Source organism: Grampus griseus, assembly GCF_964374135.1.
Source record: "Grampus griseus genome assembly, chromosome: 1".
NCBI classification, from domain to species: domain Eukaryota; kingdom Metazoa; phylum Chordata; class Mammalia; order Artiodactyla; family Delphinidae; genus Grampus; species Grampus griseus.
This window is the reverse complement of record NC_139017.1, coordinates 88,239,096-88,256,843: the sequence shown is the minus strand read 5'-3', so window position 1 is coordinate 88,256,843 and position 17,748 is coordinate 88,239,096. Positions and strand designations below refer to the sequence as shown.

Here is a 17,748-nt window from a genome sequence, read left to right as displayed (position 1 = left end):
TGAACTTGAGAGAGTAGTTTCATTGGAGTCATAGGAGTAGAAACCAGGTTCCAAGGGGTTAGGGAGTGATCAGGTGGTAAAGCAGCAGAAGCATTGTGTGTAATTGTTCTTTTGCAAAGTTTGTTAATGAAGAGAAGGAGAAAAGGAGAATTAGTTAAAACGGGGAAATCAGGAACAAACAATTTTATTTTATGTTTTTATTTTTAGGATAGAGATTTGAACATGATTATAGGTCGGGGCAAAGGAATAGTGTAAGAGAAAACAGGGATACAAATATTAAAAACAAACCCATGATTGAAAGTCTTTCTTTTGTCTTAAAGAAAAATATTTTGTTCTGACCTGAAACCTGTTTACTGGTTTCAGAAGAAATTCTTAGGCTTTTCCTAATCAAATGCTATTTCCAAGCACTGTGGCTTAGAAACTAGCTTACACCCAAGACTTATTTTATCTTAATGAAATAATGAACTACCCATAGTACTGATTTTGGACTTTACATGTTTGCTTCATTTCATCATAGTGAATCATCACTAACATAGCATTAGAGTGAACTCATTTAGTGACATTTTCTTTCTAGTTACAGTTTTATATATTTCCTTGTTCAGAGACTGCAGCCACATTTCAATAGCAATTTCTGGGAATTCTCTACTGCTGGTGTTTAAACATAAAGTTATTAACATTTTCTCTCCTATGGTTATCTTTTGAGGCCAATTCAGAGTCCCTTAAGGTTTTTTGGTTTGTTTGTTTTTTTGTGTTTCCTCTGGGTACCATCTCGACATGAAGGTCTCCCCATTTTGGTCATTCCTTATGGTTAAGGATTGACTTCCAGAAAGTTCAAATGAGTATCTTACTTGAACTGTCCTGTGGACATTACTATTTACTCTATGTACAAGGCAGAAAAAGTTTTAGAAATAACAGCCCCAGGAAGGTAGTTAGAAAAGATTGTCTCCTTGCAGAAGAAGGTTATTGTTTCCAAAATTGCTTGTAGGCTGCATCAGTAAACAACGTTTTATAAGCAACCATAAGTTACCTTAATAATTTCTGTTAATGCATTTCTATTAATGGAAAAAGTAAACAATCATTGCATTTTTAATGCAATGCTAATATGCGTTTGTAATTATCATATAATAATATAATGTGATTATAATTATACTATAATATAATTATAATTTGTAATGTAATATGCATTTGTAATTATATGCAATTGAGAACTGTAAACTCTCTCATTATACTAATTAAGTAAGTCTTCCTGAAGCAATCAGGAACTCAGTAATAACTGCAGTATTAGCACTGGCTATTTCCTAATTTGAGAAACTGTAAATTAGAACCAACTGATAGTAAGTCAAGAATCTGCTAAGGTTAACCCTTACAAAACCAGCACACAAAATAATTGAGAAGCTATGTAAAATATTTATTGCAGTTTCTCTAACTCACCTACTCTGCTGCCACTGGGGTTTCCTTCCATGTGAGGAATGGTATCAGACATGTCAAGTAATGCAATGTGATGCATAAACATGAAGTTTACACTGATTGTGGTCAGAGTCAGCAGGAGTTACCTCAGCAGGTCTGTGCTACTCAAGAAACATCCCACCGTATTCTCAGTACAGTCCTTTTATATACAACCTCCTTGTAGTCTCATTTTTCCGTTGCTGCACAGATCTCTTCCAATCTATTCCCCAGACCTCCCTTCAAGTAGAGTTATCTAGACTGTGTTGCTGTGCCTTTGATTTTAATTTACTTCACTTGCGTGAGTTTTCCTCATTATTGTATCATTATCATTATTTTACAGATAACCAAGACAGCCAGAGTAGAGCCTTCATAGTACATTTTTAATATTAGTTTGTGCTATTTTGTCATATTGCAGCTGTGTTACTGGCTCATTTCACACTGGATCTCAAGAATGTAAACATTCTGCAGTTTTCTTCTCCTTATTTATATCTCCAAATAGGTCTTCATGACCTATGCATGGCCTTTGGACTTCACTATTTAATATTACTCTGCCAGAAAACCTCCTCTGATACTATAGAGCAATGGTCCCCAACCTTTTTGGCACCAGAGACTGGTTTCATGGAACACAGTTTTTCCACGGGGGTTGGTGGGGGAGGGGGGGTTCAGGCAGTAATGTGAGCAATGGGAGCGATGGGAGCAGCAGATGAAGTTTGCCCGCCGCTCACCTCCTGCTGTGTGGCCCAGTTCCTAACAGGCCAAGGACTGACAGGTGACAGTCCGAAGCCTGGGGTTTGGGGACTCCTACTATAGAGTTCCCTTTCAATAATTATACCTGTGAAAATACCAAAGGAGTACTTTTTTTTTTTAACATCTTTATTGGAGCATAATTGCTTTACAGTGTTGTGTTAGTCTTGGCTGTATAACAAAGTGAATCAGCTATACGTATACCTATATCCCCATATCTCTTCCCTCTTGCGTCTGCCTCCCTCACACCCTCCCTATCCCACCCCTCTAGGTGGTCACAAAGCACCGAGCTGATCTCCCTGTGCTATGCGGCTGCTTCCCACTAGCTATCTATTTTACATTTGGTAGTGTATGTATGTCAATGCTACTCTTACTTCGTCCCAGCTTACCCTTCCCCCTCCCCGTGTCCTCAAGTCCATTCTCTACGTCTGCGTCTTTATTCCCATATTGCCCCTAGGTTCATGAGAACCTTTTTTTTTTTTTTTAGATTCCATATATATGTGTTAACATGTGGTATTTGTTTTTCTCTTTCTGACTTACTTCATTCTGTATGACAGACTCTAGGTCCATCCACCTCACTACCAATAACTCAATTTTGTTTCTTTTTATGGCTGAGTAATATTCCATTGTATATATGTGCCACATCTTCTTTATCCATTCATCTGTCAATGGACACTTAGGTTGCTTCCATGTCCTGGCTGTTGTATATAGTGCTGCAATGAACATTGTGGTACATGACTCTTTCTGAATGATGGTTTTCTCAGGGTATATGCCCAGTAGTGGGATTGCTGGGTCGTATGTTAGTTCTGTTTTTAGTTCTTTAAGGAACCTCCATACTGTTCTCCACAGTGGCTGTATCAGTTTACATTCCCATCAACAGTGCAAGAGTGTTCCCTTTTCTCCACACCCTCTCCAGCATTTATTGTTTGTAGATTTTTTGATGATGGCCATTCTGAGGTATCTGGCCATTCTGAGGTATGATGTGATACCTCATGGTAGTTTTGATTTACATTTCTCTAATGATCAGTGATGTTGAGCATCCTTTCATGTGTTTGTTGGCAATCTGTATATCTTCTTTGGAGAAATGTCTATTTAGGTCTTCTGCCCATTTTTGGATTGGATTGTTTGATATTGAGCTGCATGAGCTGCTTGTAAATTTTGGAGATTAGTTCTTCATCAGTTGCTTCATTGGCAAATATTTTCTCCATTCTGAGGGTTGTCTTTCATCTTGTTTATGGTTTCCTTTACTGTGCAAAAGCTTTTAAGTTTCAGTAGGTCCCATTTGTTTATTTTTGTTTTTGTTTCCGTTTCTCTAGGAGGTGGGTCAAAAAGGATCTTGCTGTGATTTATATCATAGAGTGTTCTGCATATGTTTTCCTCTAAGAGTTTTTTAGTGTCTGGCCTTACAATTAGGTCTTTGATCCATTTTGAGTTTCTTTTTGTGTATGGTGTTCGGGAGTGTTCTAATTTCATTCTTTGACATGTAGCTGTCCAGTTTTCCCAGCACCACTTATTGAAGAGGCTGTCTTTTCTCCATTGTATATTCTTGCCTCCTTTATCAAAAATAAGGTGACTATATGTGCATGGGTTTATCTCTGGACTTTCTATGCTGTTCCATTGACCTATATTTCTGTTTTTGTGCCAGTACCATACTGTCTTGATTATTGTGGCTTTGTAGTATAGTCTGAAGTCCGGGAGCCTGATTCCTCCAGCTCTGTTTTTCTTTCTCAAGATTGCTTTGGCTATTCAGGGTCTTTTGTGTTTCCATACAAATTGTGCAATTTTTTGTTCTAGTTCTGTGAAAAATGCCATTGGTAGTTTGATAGGGATTGCATTGAATCTTTAGATTGCTTTGGGTAGTATAGTCATTTTCACAATGTTGATTCTTCCAATCCAAGAACATGATATATCTCTCCATCTGTTTGTATCATCTTTAATTTCTTTCATCCGTGTCTTACAGTTTTCTGCATACAGGTCTTTTGTCTCCTTAGGTAGGTTTATTCCTAGGTATTTTATTCTTTTTGCTGTAACGGTAAATGCACATGTTTCCTTAATTGCTTTTTCTGGTTTTTCATCATTAGTGTATAGGAATGCAAGAGATTGCTGTGCATTAATTTTGTGTCCTGCTACTCTACCAAATGTATTGATTAGCTCTAGTAGTTTTCTGGTAGCATCTTTAGGATTCTCTATGTATAGTATCATGTCATCTGCAAACAATGACAGTTTTACTTCTTCTTTTCTGATTTGGATTCCGTTTTTTTTCTTTTTCTTCTCTGATTGCTGTGGCTAAAACTTCCAAAACTATGTTGATTAATAGTGGTGAGAGTGGGCAACCTTGTCTTGTTCCTGATCTTAGAGGAAGTGGTTTCAGTTTTTCACCATTGAGAACGATGTTGACTGTGGGTTTGTCATATATGGCCTTTATTATGTTGAGGTAAGTTCCCTCTATGCCTACACTCTGGAGAGTTTTTATCATAAATGAGTGTTGAATTTTGTCAGAAGCTTTTTCTGCATCTATTGAGATGTTCATATGGTTTTTATCTTTCAATTTGTTAATATCGTGTATCACATTGATTTTCATATATTGAAGAATCCTTGCATTCTTGAGATAAACCCCACTTGTTTGTGGTGTATGATCCTTTTAATGTGCTGTTGGATTCTGTTTGCTAGTATTTTGTTGAGGAATTTTGCATCTATGTTCATCAGTGCTATTGGCCTGTAGTTTTTGTTTTTTGTGACATCTTTGTCTGGTTTTGGTGTCACAGTGATGGTGGCCTCGTAGAATGAGTTTGGGAGTGTTCCTCCCTCTGCTATATTTTGGAAGAATTTGAGGATAGGTGTAGCTCTTCTGTAAATGTTTGATAGAATTCGTCTGTGAAGCCATCTGGTCTTGGGCTTTCATTTCTTCATAGATTTTTAATTACATTTTCTATTTCAGTGCTTGTGATTGGTCTGTGCATATTTTCTGTTTCTTCCTGGTTCAGTCTCGGAAGGTTGTGCTTTTCTAAGAATTTGTCCATTTCTTCCAGGTTGTCGGTTTTATTGGCAGATAGTTGCTTGTAGTAGTCTCTCATGATCCTTTGTATTTCTGCAGTGTCAGTTGTTACTTGTCCTTTTTCATTTCTAAGTCTATTGATTTCAGTCTTCTCCCTTTTTTTCTTGATGAGTCTGGCTAATGCTTTATCAATTTTGTTTATCTTCTCAAAGAACCAGCTTTTAGTTTTATTGATCTTTGCTACTGTTTTGTTTCTATTTCATTTATTTCTGCTCTGATCTTTATGATTTCTTTCCTTCTGCTAACGTTGGGGTTTTTTTGTTCTTCGTTCTCTAATTGCTTTGGGTGTACGGTTAGGTTGTTTATTTGAGATGTTTCTTGTAGTAGGATTGTATTGCTATAAACTTTCTCTTAGAACTGCTTTTTGGTGTATCCCATAGGTTTTGGGTCGTCGTGTTTTCATTGTCATTTGTTTCTAGGTATTTTTTGATTTCCTCTTTGATTTCTTCAGTGATCTCTTGGTTATTAAGTAGTGTATTGTTTAGCCTCCATGTGTTTGTATTTTTTACACTTTTTTTCCTATAATTGATATCTAGTCTCCTAGCGTTGTGTTCAGAAAAGATACTTGATATGATTTCAATTTTTTTAAATTTACCAAGGCTTGATTTGTGACCCAAGATGTGGTCTGTCCTGGAGAATGTTCCATGAGCACTTGAGAAGAAATTGTATTCTGTTGTTTTTGGATGGAATGTCCTATAAATATCAATGAAGTCCATCTTGTTTAGTGTGTCATTTAAAGCTTGTGTTTCCTTATTTATTTTCATTTTGGATGATCTGTCCATTGGTGAAAGTGAGGTATTAAAGTCCTTTACTATTATTGGGTTACTGTCAATTTACCCTTTTGTGGCTGTTAGCATTTGCCTTCTGTATTGAGGTGCTCCTGTGTTGGGTGCATAAATATTTACAATTGTTATATCTTCTTCTTGGATTGATCCCTTGATCATTATGTAGTGTCCTTCTTTGTCTCTTGTAATAGTCTTTATTTTAAAATCTATTTTGTCTGATATGAGAATTTCTACTCCAGCTTTCCTTTGATTTCCATTTGCATGGAATATCTTTTTCCATCCCCTCACTTTCAGTCTGTATGTGTCCCTAGGTCTGAAGTGAGTCTGTTGTAGACAGCATATGTACGGGTCTTGTTTTTGTATTCATTCAGCCAGTCTATATCTTTTGGTTGGGGCATTTAATCCATTTACATTTAAGGTAATTATCGATATGTATGTTCCTATTACCATTTTCCTAATTGTTTTGGGTTTGTTATTGTAGGTCTTTTCCTTCTCTTGTGTTTCCTGCCTAGAGAAGTTCCTTTAGCATTTGTTGTAAAGCTGGTTTGGTGGTGCTGAATTCTCTTAACTTTTGCTTATCTGTGAAGGTTTTCATTTCTCCATCGAATCTGAATGAGATCCTTGCTGAGTAGAGTAACCCAGATCCTTGCTGGGTAGGTTTTTCCCTTTCATCACTTTAAATATGTCCTGCTACTCCCTTCTGGCTTGCAGAGTTTCTGCTGAAAGATCAGCTGTTAACCTTATGGGGATTCCCTTGTATGTTATTTGTTGCTTTTCCCTTGCTGCTTTCAGTACTTTTTATTTGTATTTGATTTTTGAAAGTTTGATTAATATGTGTCTCAGCATGTTTGTCTTGGAAATATCCTGTATGGGACTCTTTGTGCTTCCTGGACTTGATCGACTATTTCCTTTCCCATGTTAGGGAAGTTTTCAACTATAATCTCTTCAAATATTTTCTCAGACCCTTTTTTTCCCTTCTTCCTCTGGGACCCCTATAATTCAAATGTTGCTGCGTTTAATGTTTCCCCAGAGGTCTCTGAGACTGTCCTCACTTCTTTTCATTCTTTTTTCTGTATTCTTCTCCCTGGCAGTTATTTCCACCATTTTACCTTCCAAATCACTTCTCCGTTCTTATGCGTCAGTCATTCTGTTATTGATTCCTTCTAGAGTATTTTTAATTTCAGTAATTGTGTTGTTCATCACTGTTTGTTTCCTCTTTAGTTCTTCTAGATCCTTTTTAAATGTTTCTTGTATTTTCTTCATTCTGTGTCCGAGATTTTGGATCATCTTTACTATCATTACTATGAATTCTTTTTCAGGTAGGTTGCTTATTTCATCTTCATTTGGTCTTGTAGGTTTTTGCCTTCCTCCTTTTTCTGTAACATACTTTTTGTTGTTTTCTTTTTTTTTTTTTTTTTTTTTGATGGGTGGTGCTGTATTCCTGTCTTACTGGTTTTTGGCCTGAGACATCCAGCACTGGAGTTTTCAGGCTGTTGGATAGAGCTGGGTCTTGGTGCCGAGATGAGGACCTGCGGGAGGCCTCACTCCGATTGATATTCCCTGGGGTCTGAGGTTCTCTGTTAGTCCAGTGGTTTGGACTTGTAGCTCCCACCACAGGAGCTCAGGCCAGACTTCCGGCCTGGGAACCGAGATCCCGCAAGCTTTGTGGCATAGTAAAAACGAAAAACAAAAAAAAAAAAAAAGAAGAAGGAAAGGAAAAGGGAGCAGTACAGTATCAAAGAATAAAAAAACAAAATAAAATTAGAAAGATAAAAATTGTATTTGGAAAAATAAAACTATAATTGAAACAACTGCAGCAAAGTAAAATAAAACCTCAACAGAAAAAAATAAAAAGTGGTGGTGGGGTGGAACAAGCCAAAAGGAGAGATCACTAACAAAGTATAAAGAATAAAATAAAGTTAGAAAAATAAAAGATTTATTAGGAAAAATAAAAATATAAAAGAATCAACAGCAGTGAATCAACAAGGTATAACAGAACTTCAATCTAAAAGAGGAAAAAAGAAAAGAAAAAACAAGCCTTGGCTATAGGGGTGGAGTTTAGGCAGGGGGTGGAACTTAGGCAGAGGCAGGGTTTTGGATGGGGCGATGTTCAAGTGTGGGGCAGGGCCTCTGCTTAGGACCTGTGCAGAAGGGGAAAGGCAGCATCTGGAAAGGAGAGCCTCTGGTGTGTGGAGTTCGGAGTTTGGAGGTAGGGCGCGCTGAGTGAGGGTGTGTGGGTGGGGTTTAGGCCCAGCTCCTTGGAGGGGGTCTCAGAGGGGGTCTCCGAGTGTAGAGGTAGGGCCCTGGGTGGGGGCGTAGGGGCGGGGCTTGGCCTCTGTGCAGCAGGAGAGAGGCTCCAAGGGCAGAGGATTAGGTCTGGGAGCCCAACAGGCTTCTTAGTGCCTCAGTTCACAGGGAAGGCACTGGCCCGGTTCTTTTCCTTTGTGCCCCTCCCCCACCATCTCCCCCAGGGTCTCCACCCTCACCACTGGACCCCTAACCGTGGGTGGATCCCACTGGGTGTAGGAATTCCTTCCCTCCCCCAGCCACCCCTCAGGGGTGCCGGTCCCGGAGGTCCGGCCTTTACTTTTGTTCCCCCTTCCCTCCTTCCCACTCCCTCAGGACCCACGTCACTGGAAGGGGGCCTTGATGGGCAGAGGATCAGACCTGGGATCTCAACAGGTCCCTGGGAGCCCAAGTGGGCAGGGGAACCTGGCCACGCTGCCTTTTGATGCTCTGCCCTCCCAGTGGTTCCCCAATTTCCCCCTTTGGGTGTGGGATCCCTTCGTCTCCCCCAGCCGCCCCTCAGGGGCGCCAGTCCCGTCCGGCCTCCACTTCTCCTCCCCCTTTCCTCTCCCCACGCCCCACATCTTACCCAGTCGTCCCCTTAGGTGTCCGTGGTTCCCCACCAGTTCCTGGTAGGTGCCCTAATTGTTCATAGGAGTACTTTTTTGACACACAGCAAAACTTTGTAAAGTCCTATTTCTCTTGCTCTCAGTATCTTTCATTTGCAAGGCAGCTCCAGATGTGCAAGTAAAATGTCCCAGGAGTTTATAGGAACAAGAGAATAATTTTGCCCAGGGGCTCAGGAAACGCATCATAGAAAAAGCTTTTGAGTGAAGTCTTGATTCGTAACTCTTTGTAGTTTACACAGTTATATAGATATATATAGATATTTACACAGTGATATATGTATGTTCGTACATACATATATATTTTTAATTTCAAATTACCCTTTTTTTGAGTGACTAAAACAATGGATTCTGGAGGCTGGATGTTCAAGATCAAGGTGTGGTTGAGTTTGGTTCTGGTTTGCAGATCCCTGCCTTCTTGTTGTGTCTTTTCTCTGTGTGCCTGCATCCTTTGTGTCTCTAAATTACCCTTTGCAGTAAGTTTTTATAGATTCAGGCAACATGTTTACCAATTTATATGGTATATAAGTATCTATACATATAATTTATATTAATACATTTAGCTCAATTCAAAGCATTTCATAAAAGAGGAAACTTATGCAAAGGAAAGTAATTTGTGCAACATCATTCAGTGTTGAAATTAGACTTGAGCACAGGTACTCTGAGTCTTAAGATTTGTTCCTTTCCTATATCATGTGGATGAGGTTGGATCATAGGAAAAGGCTAGAAAGCATCCTAAAGGAAAAGAACAGCATGCAGGCAGGTGTGCAGAGTCTGGGTAGGGAGTAATGGATAATTCAGTTTGGTGAAGTCACCGAAGGTAGTCAGAGGGGGTCAAATTTGAGAGGCTGAGGGCAGACCTTGGAGGGGCAAATGTGTAGTTGAAGAATTTGTCCTTTAGTCTTCAGACAAAAAAGGGGCCAATCATTTCTTGATCTGGAAACTGGCTGATTGAATAAGTGATTCAAGAAACTGTTTACAGCTGTTATTTTCACACATGCCTTTAGACAATTCAGAAAGGAAAGGAAAGGAAAAAAAAAGTCCTCTTGTTCAAAAGTAAAATATTTTTTAGAGAACAGGTAACCTACTGAATTGGTTTCTTGCCTTTTTTTGATTCTTAAGCTCTAACTTGTAATTCATTTTTCTTGTTCTTGCACAATTCTTTAAATGTCTTACTCAGAAAGGGTACCTGTGATAGTTTTTTGCAATAGTTTTTTGCTTTGTTTTGTTTAGTTTAGTCCTTGCATACCTCACAAAATATTTCTTTTTCCTTCATACACAATACATTTTTTGGCTAGATACAGAATCCATAGTTCACATCTGCTTCTGAGTTCTGTAGTTAGTCCCTTGTCCCTTTGTTTTTAAGGGTTGTGGAGGACATATTTTCATTCCTATGTATATAACCTGATTTTAATTTTCGATATATTGAAGGACTTTTACCTAATGAAAGTTGGGAAGCTTTGTGTAGTTTTCTTTTCATTAAAATTTCCTAGACTATAATAGTATTCTTAAATTTTTAGTATGGGTCTTTTCTTAGATTAGGATATTTTTTCCTGTTATTTCATGTTTTATTGTGACGTTTTCATCTGTACTGTCCTTTCTAGAAACTAAAGAAGTGATGCTATGTAGAATGTGTATAGTTACAGAAAAATAAATTTTCATGTATTATAAAATATTTGTCAAAAATATTCATTTTGGGGGCTTCCCTGGTGGCGCAGTGGTTGAGAGTCCGCCTGCCGATGCAGGGGACATGGGTTCATGCCCCGGTCCGGGAAGATCCCACATGCCGCGGAGCGGCTGGGCCCGTGAGTCATGGCCGCTGAGCCTGTGGGTCTGGAGCCTGTACTCCGCAACCGGAAAGGCCACAACAGTGAGAGGCCCGCGCACCGCAGAAAAAAAAAAAAAAAAAAAAATTCATTTTGATTCTACATAGCTCCTAATTCAACACTTGTTACTCGATGAGGAAATTGAGGTCCCAACAGGTTAAATGGCTTGTCCAAAGTCACTTATATAGTTTATACTAGAAAACATCTTGATTCTCTGTCCTTTTCTCTTTCCATTATGCCATCCTGCTTTTCTTTTGACTGGCTGATAGGCTGAAAAGTTATGAATAGGAAACTATGTATTAGAGGACAGACTTGTGGTTGCCGTTGGGGCGGGGGTGCAGAGGATTAGGAGATTGGGACTAGCAGACGCAAACTATTGTATATAGGATGGATAAACAACAACGTCCTATTGTATAGCACAGGGAACTATATTCAATATCCTATAATAAACCACAATGGAAAAGAATATGAAAAAGTATATATATAATTGAATCACTTTGCTGTACACCAGATACTAACACAAGTATAGTAAATCAACTATACTTCTATTAAAAAAAAGAAAGAAACTAAACTATATGTAAACTGACCTGGGTGCTAGTCTTCCTTTTTTATATTATTCTAATTGTATTAAATGTTTAGAAATGTGATCCAAAAGTTTATAGAAAGTGATCTGTGAGTATATATGAGGGAACTGAAAGAATACATGTCTCCTTAGGTAAACATAAATTCATGTTTGAGTTTAAACATTTTTACTCATAAAAACAATTATTAACTAGTCAATTATCATACTATAAATATGGGCATAATTTTACATACTTTTTTAAAAATGAAATTTTTCATTAGGACATCTGCCAAATCACTGAACAGCAGTCTTTCAAATATTTTTTTGTTACGTACAGCAGATTATTAACAAGCAAGTATTCAGCAAACATTTATTTGAGGACCTACTATATACCAAGCAATACAGTTTTTTATATGAAATTTCTCATTAGAACAGTTCTGAGCAATGAACAGTGATCTGTTGACAAACTCACCTGCTTTGGAGCTTGGTCCTTTCTCTTCCCCTCCTCATGATGCAAGAGGAGCCCCTTCTGTCCAGGGCCAGTCCCCCCAGCTATTGTCTGAATCCCATCCCGTCTGACATCCCGTCTGACATTCACAGCAGTGAGTCCCCTCTGGCTCCATCATTCATATCCTCTCAGATCCTTGACTTTTTCTCTTTCCTGGTTCTCTCCTATAACACTAAAGCATGTTAAAATGAAATCCTCACTCTACCCCATATCCCCATCTGGCTTCTACCCTAATTTTTTCCACTTTATCACTAAAATATTTGAAATCAATTGTCTGTGTTCCCTGTCTCTACTTCCCATAGTAATCTGCCTTCACCCCCACCTTTTCACCGAAACTACATTTGTCAGTGTTATCAGTGACTTCATTGTTGCTGCTTTTTAATCTTTATCTTACTTGATCTCTCTGCCACATTTGATTTTGTTGAGCAATTCCTTCTTAAAAACCTTTTGTGATAACATGATCTCCTTTGTTTCTCTCTGTTACACTTGAATCTCCTTTGCCTGCCCCCTTCTTCTCCTATATCTTATGTGTCAGTGTTCCATAGAGTTCCAGACTCTAGCATGGTGGCACATGGAAACATTCTGGTTCCCTGATGTGGAAGCTCTCAGGAAAAGGACAAAAACGCGATCCTTCTGGGTTTTTATGAAGCCTTCATTATGTAGTCTGGATTGTCTAAATCATTGGTCAATGGCTATTGATTCAACCTTAAAGCCTCTCTCCCCTCCACAGAAATCAGGGGGTGGGACCGAAAGTTCCAATCCTCTAATCACATGGTCAGTTCTCCTGGCTACCAGCCCCCAACCTCCCGCGAAATCCAAAAGTCACATCATTCACATAACAAAAGACAACCTTTATCAATATCAGCATAGGACATTCCAAGGGTTTGGGGAGCTGTGAGCCAGGAATAATGGATGAAGACCAAATATAAATGAGAAGTATATTTTGGTCATCTGAGTGAACAAATATATATTTCTGATAAGTTACAGTATCACAGGGACTCTCAGGTTCCTCAACCTCAAGATGTCCAAAACTGGATTATCATTTCTCTCACTAACACTACCAGCAAAATGAATGAATGTACAACTGAGTGAATGAATGAATGAAAAAAAATCTTGTGTTCAGTTTTTTCCACTGAACGGTGGTACTGTCCTTTGAGTTCCTCAAGCCAAAAATAACCTCTGGGGTATGAGAGATTCATTAATCCTTAGTGTTGTATTTTAAAGTCACAATTTTATAGATCTAATTTATCCTTGGAGTCTCAAAGTATTGTTTTTGCCTCAGTTTCCAAAGGTTCATTTTTTCAGGAATCTATATATCTTTCATAAAATAGAAATCTCCATTAATGCTGAAGAAAATTCTCACAAATTTAACCATTATTTCTCTGTGGAGGGCAAATGTAAGTGGACTTAGAACTACTTATATCCTTGATAGTAACAATTTCTAGCATTTATTATTGAGGTCCATTATAAACCAGGCATTATTTCAAATACCAAGTGTAATAATTCACTTGGTTTCCCAAAATTCCCATGAGGTATAAGTACTATTACCACCCCTGTTTCACAGAGGAGGAAACGGAAATGCAGAGAGTTTAAGGACTGTGTCCAGAGTGACAACCAGCAAGTAGCAGAAGCAGGATTTGAACGCAGGCAGACTGGCTCTGGATACAAGCTCTTAACATGCGTGCAATAATGCTGTCTGGCAAAACAGCTTGCATTCCTCATAGCAGTTTTTTATCACTGTTTTTAATAAGTTAAAAATGCTTTAACTAGCACAACATTGTAAAGCAACTATACTCCAATAAAAATTAGTTTAAAAAATATTAAGTAGAAAGAAAAAAGTCCAGAAAAAAAATTGCTTTGCGTTACCAAGATATGGCATAATTTTATGCCTAGAGTATACATGTGCAAGTTATTCTTAGAATATTAAGTAATGCAGTTCGCTGGTACAGTAACTAAGCAGTCATAAAAAATAGATCCATAATTTTCATTTCATTTTATATTATTTTTATTTTTTTAAGACTTTTTAGATTTTCTTTGACTCTTTGAACCATAAACAATGGCAATAGCAACATTTATCTTCTGTTAAGTCCCCTGCTTACATACTTCACAATCAGCAGCTTTATCATTTTATCTTACAAATACTTGGCTTTCCACAGTATCAACACGAATCATATTCTGTTCCTTTGTTGCTTGAAAATGGTTAAGCAACCATATAAGACTCATAGGAAATCAATGAGTCACAAAATGGAAAGCATTTACTAATGTGACTTTTGTCTCGGTTGCCAAGTAGTCTGAGTTTGTTTCCATGGTAACCCATCAGTATAACAAACTGTCACAAACTAACTTGGCCACTTTGTTTGTTTGTGTTGTCTGGACAGCTTTCTGCCAGCTGTTTGTGTGTGTGTGTGTGTGTGTGTGTGTGCATTAAAGATTACCACAAAAAAAATTCTGAGTAATTGCCTTAAGCACACAAAAATTTTTTTATTTGGATAAATTGCTTCAAACTCCAAGGCTATTATTTTGATAGTACAGAATCTAAAAGATTATTTAAATTAACATATTTATTTCTACTTGAGTTCCTGTTAAGAAAGAGCATAGTCAGGAATATCTTAGGCTTATAAATTTTTTTATTTACAATATTGGTTCATTTGAAATATATAATCATAGGAGAATCTGCCAGAAAGAAGGCAAGGATAAAGGAAATTAGGACCTCATCCTGGGAGATGAGGACTGAATGTAATGATGGAGGAGGCCAACTCAGCCAGTTCCTGTCAGCCCCTCCCCTGGATGGCAGTGCTCTAGGACAGGGAATGGTGGACGCGGAGGTATTCAGGGGACCAAGGCAGGCCAGGTCATACAGGACACCAGGCTTTCACCTGGAGGCTGAGTCAGGGAAAGATTCCTAGAGTGGGTAATAACTAATCTAAATGAGTTAAAATTAAACTGGTGAATGTAGTAGTTGAAAGGGAGAGTAGATAGAGTACGAGGGAAAGAAAACATCATGAACAAAGGCATACAGATGAGAAATAGTGTGAAGTAAATGGAAAATTACAATTAGTATGAGACAGAAAGCATCAAGCCATGAGACTAAAGATAGTCAGGGGCCTAATCATGCAGATGCCATGTGAAGGAGGTTGGACCTAATCTGAGATGGGGAAGCCGTGAGGAATTTTAAACAGAGGAACAACATTACCAAATTTGTATCTTAGAAGAAGCTCTCTGGTAACATGAGGAAGGTAGGTTTGAATGGGGGCCATTTAGGAAACCTTTGCCGTATTTCAGGGAAGAACTATTGAGGGACGGAATTAGGGTAGTGAGGCTAGACACATGAAAGAGGTTGATTTAGGAATAGGTGTGAAGTAATACAGGCAGGAATTGGTAGCTGGGACTGTTCATTTGTAGCCCATGAATGACATTTATGTGTTCAGTTCACAAATATTTATTGTTTACTCTGGTTGGCAGTGTATTGTCCAGAATATTATGCTGGGTTCGTATCCTCTGCCTTCATCATTTTTGGGTTTCTCCTCCAGTAAGGATTCTTTACTGTGCCACATTGTGAGTTAATTAATAGATTAGTATACTTTTCATAGCCCAATTCATCCCAGCCTGATCTCTTGGCTCCTTAGACTTTCTTACTCTCACATAAGAATCTCTTCCAAAGTCCTAGCTCACATGTCAGTCTGCTGCTTGGGAGGCGATATTCATGTGTCTAGATAGTGTCTTAATCCCTAGCAAGTGGGCCTGAGTTTATCTGTGACTTCATGAGGTGAGGCTATACAAGTCATGAAAAATATGGATAGGTTCCAAAGCATTTCATTCAAACAGTAACTTTTTTTAGCTTTATTGAGGTATAATTGACAAATTTAAATTGTTTATATTTAAAGTGTACAACTTGATGTTTTGATATACATATACATTGTGAAATGACTGCCATAATCAAGCTAATTAACATATCCATCACCTCACCAATACGATCTACTCTCTTAGCAGATTTCAAGTATACAATGCAGTAGTGTTAACTATAGTCACCATGCTGTACATTAGATCTCTAGAACTTACTTATCTTGCCTAACTGAATTCTATATGCTTTGACCAACATTTCCCCATTTCCCCCACTTCCCAACCCTGGCAACCACCATTCTCTGTGCTTCTGTGAGTTTGACTGTTTTAGATTCCACATGTAAATGAGATCATGCAGTGTTTGACCTTCTATGTCTAGCTTATTTCACTTTGTATAATGCCCTCCAGGTCCATACATGTTACTGCATTCCCTTTTTTGTGGTGGAATAATATTTATATATATATATATATATATATATGTATGTTTCTTTATCCATTCATCCACTGACAAACACTTAGGTTGTTTCTATATCTTGGCTGTTGTGAATAATGCTGCAGTAAACATGGGAATACATCTATCTCTTCAAGATACTGATTCCATTTCCTTTGCATGTATACCCAAAAGTGGGATTGCTGGATCATATGATAATTCTATTTTTTTAATTAATTTTTTTATTGGTGTATAGTTGCTTTACAATGTTGTATTAGTTTCTACTGTACAGCAAAATGAATTAGCTATACATATACATGTATCCCCTGATAATTCTATTTTTAATTTTTAAGGACCCTTCACAGTATTTTCTATACTGGCTTTACCAATTTATATTTCCACCAGCAGTGTACAAAGGTTTCCTTTCCTCCACAGTCTTGCTGACATTTATCTTTTGTCTTTTTGATAATAGCCATTCTAAGAGGTGTGAGGTGATACCTCATTGTGGTGATTTGCATTTCCCTGATGATTAGCAATGTTGAGCATCTTTTCATATATCTGTTGGCCTTTGGTATATATTCACTTGAGAAATGTCTTTTCAAGTCCTTTGCCCATTTTTTAGTTAGATTATTTGGGTTTTTTGCTGTTGAGTTGTTTGAGTTCCTTATATATTTTGGATATTAACCCCTTATCACATAATATGGTTTGCAAGTGTTTTCTTCCATTCCATAGGCTGCTTTTCACTCTGCTGATTGTTTCCTTTGCAGCACAGAAGCTTCTTAGTTTGACGCAATCACATTTGTCTATTTTTGCTTTTGTTGCCTGTGCTTTTGATATCATATCCAAAAAATTATTGCCCAGACCAATGTCAAGAAGCTTTTTTTCTGTTTTCTTCTAATAGTTTTACTGTTTCAGGTACTGTGTTTAAGTCTTTAATCCATTTTGAGTTGACTTTTTTTTTTATGGTGTGAGGTAATTACAGATCCAATTTCATTCTTCTGCATTGGATAACCAGTTTTGCCAGCACCACTCTGCTTTCTCCACTGTGTGTTCTTGGCACCCTTGTCAAAAATCAGTTGAGTGTACATAGGTGGATTTATTTCTGGGCTCTCTATTCTGTTCCATTGGTCTATATTTGTTTGTATGCCAATACCATACCATTTTGATTATTGTGGCTTTGTAATACATTTTGAAATCAGGAAATGTGATGCCTCCAGCTTTGTTCTTCTTCCTCAAAATAGCTTTGGCTATTCAGGGTCTTTTGTGGTTACATGTGAGTTTTAAGATTGTTTTTTCTATTTCTGTAAAGAATGCCTTTGGGATTTTTGTAGGGATTGCATTGAATCTGTAGATCACTTTTGGAAGTACAGACATTTTAAGAATATTCATTTTTCCAATCTATTAACACAGGATATCTTTCCATTGTGTCTTCATTAATTTTCATCAATGTTTTATAATTTTCAGTTTACAGGTTTTTTACCTCTTTGGTTAAGTTTATTCCTAAGTAGTTTATTCTTTTTGTTGTTATTGTGAATAAGATTGTTTCCTTAATTTCCTTTTTGGGCAGTTCATTGCTTGTGTCTAGAAAATACCCTGATTTTTTTTAATGTTGATTTTTGTATCCTACAGCTTCACTGAAT

The 17,748-nt window shown here is 37.7% G+C and overlaps 1 protein-coding gene across 1 annotated transcript in view; it reads left to right on the top strand.

Annotated features, from left to right (window-relative positions):
* Positions 1–17,748, top strand: part of EEIG2 (EEIG family member 2) — a gene marked incomplete at its 5' end in the record, with an annotated part of 103,811 nt that overhangs the window by 16,539 nt on the left and 69,524 nt on the right. The window lies entirely within an intron of this gene.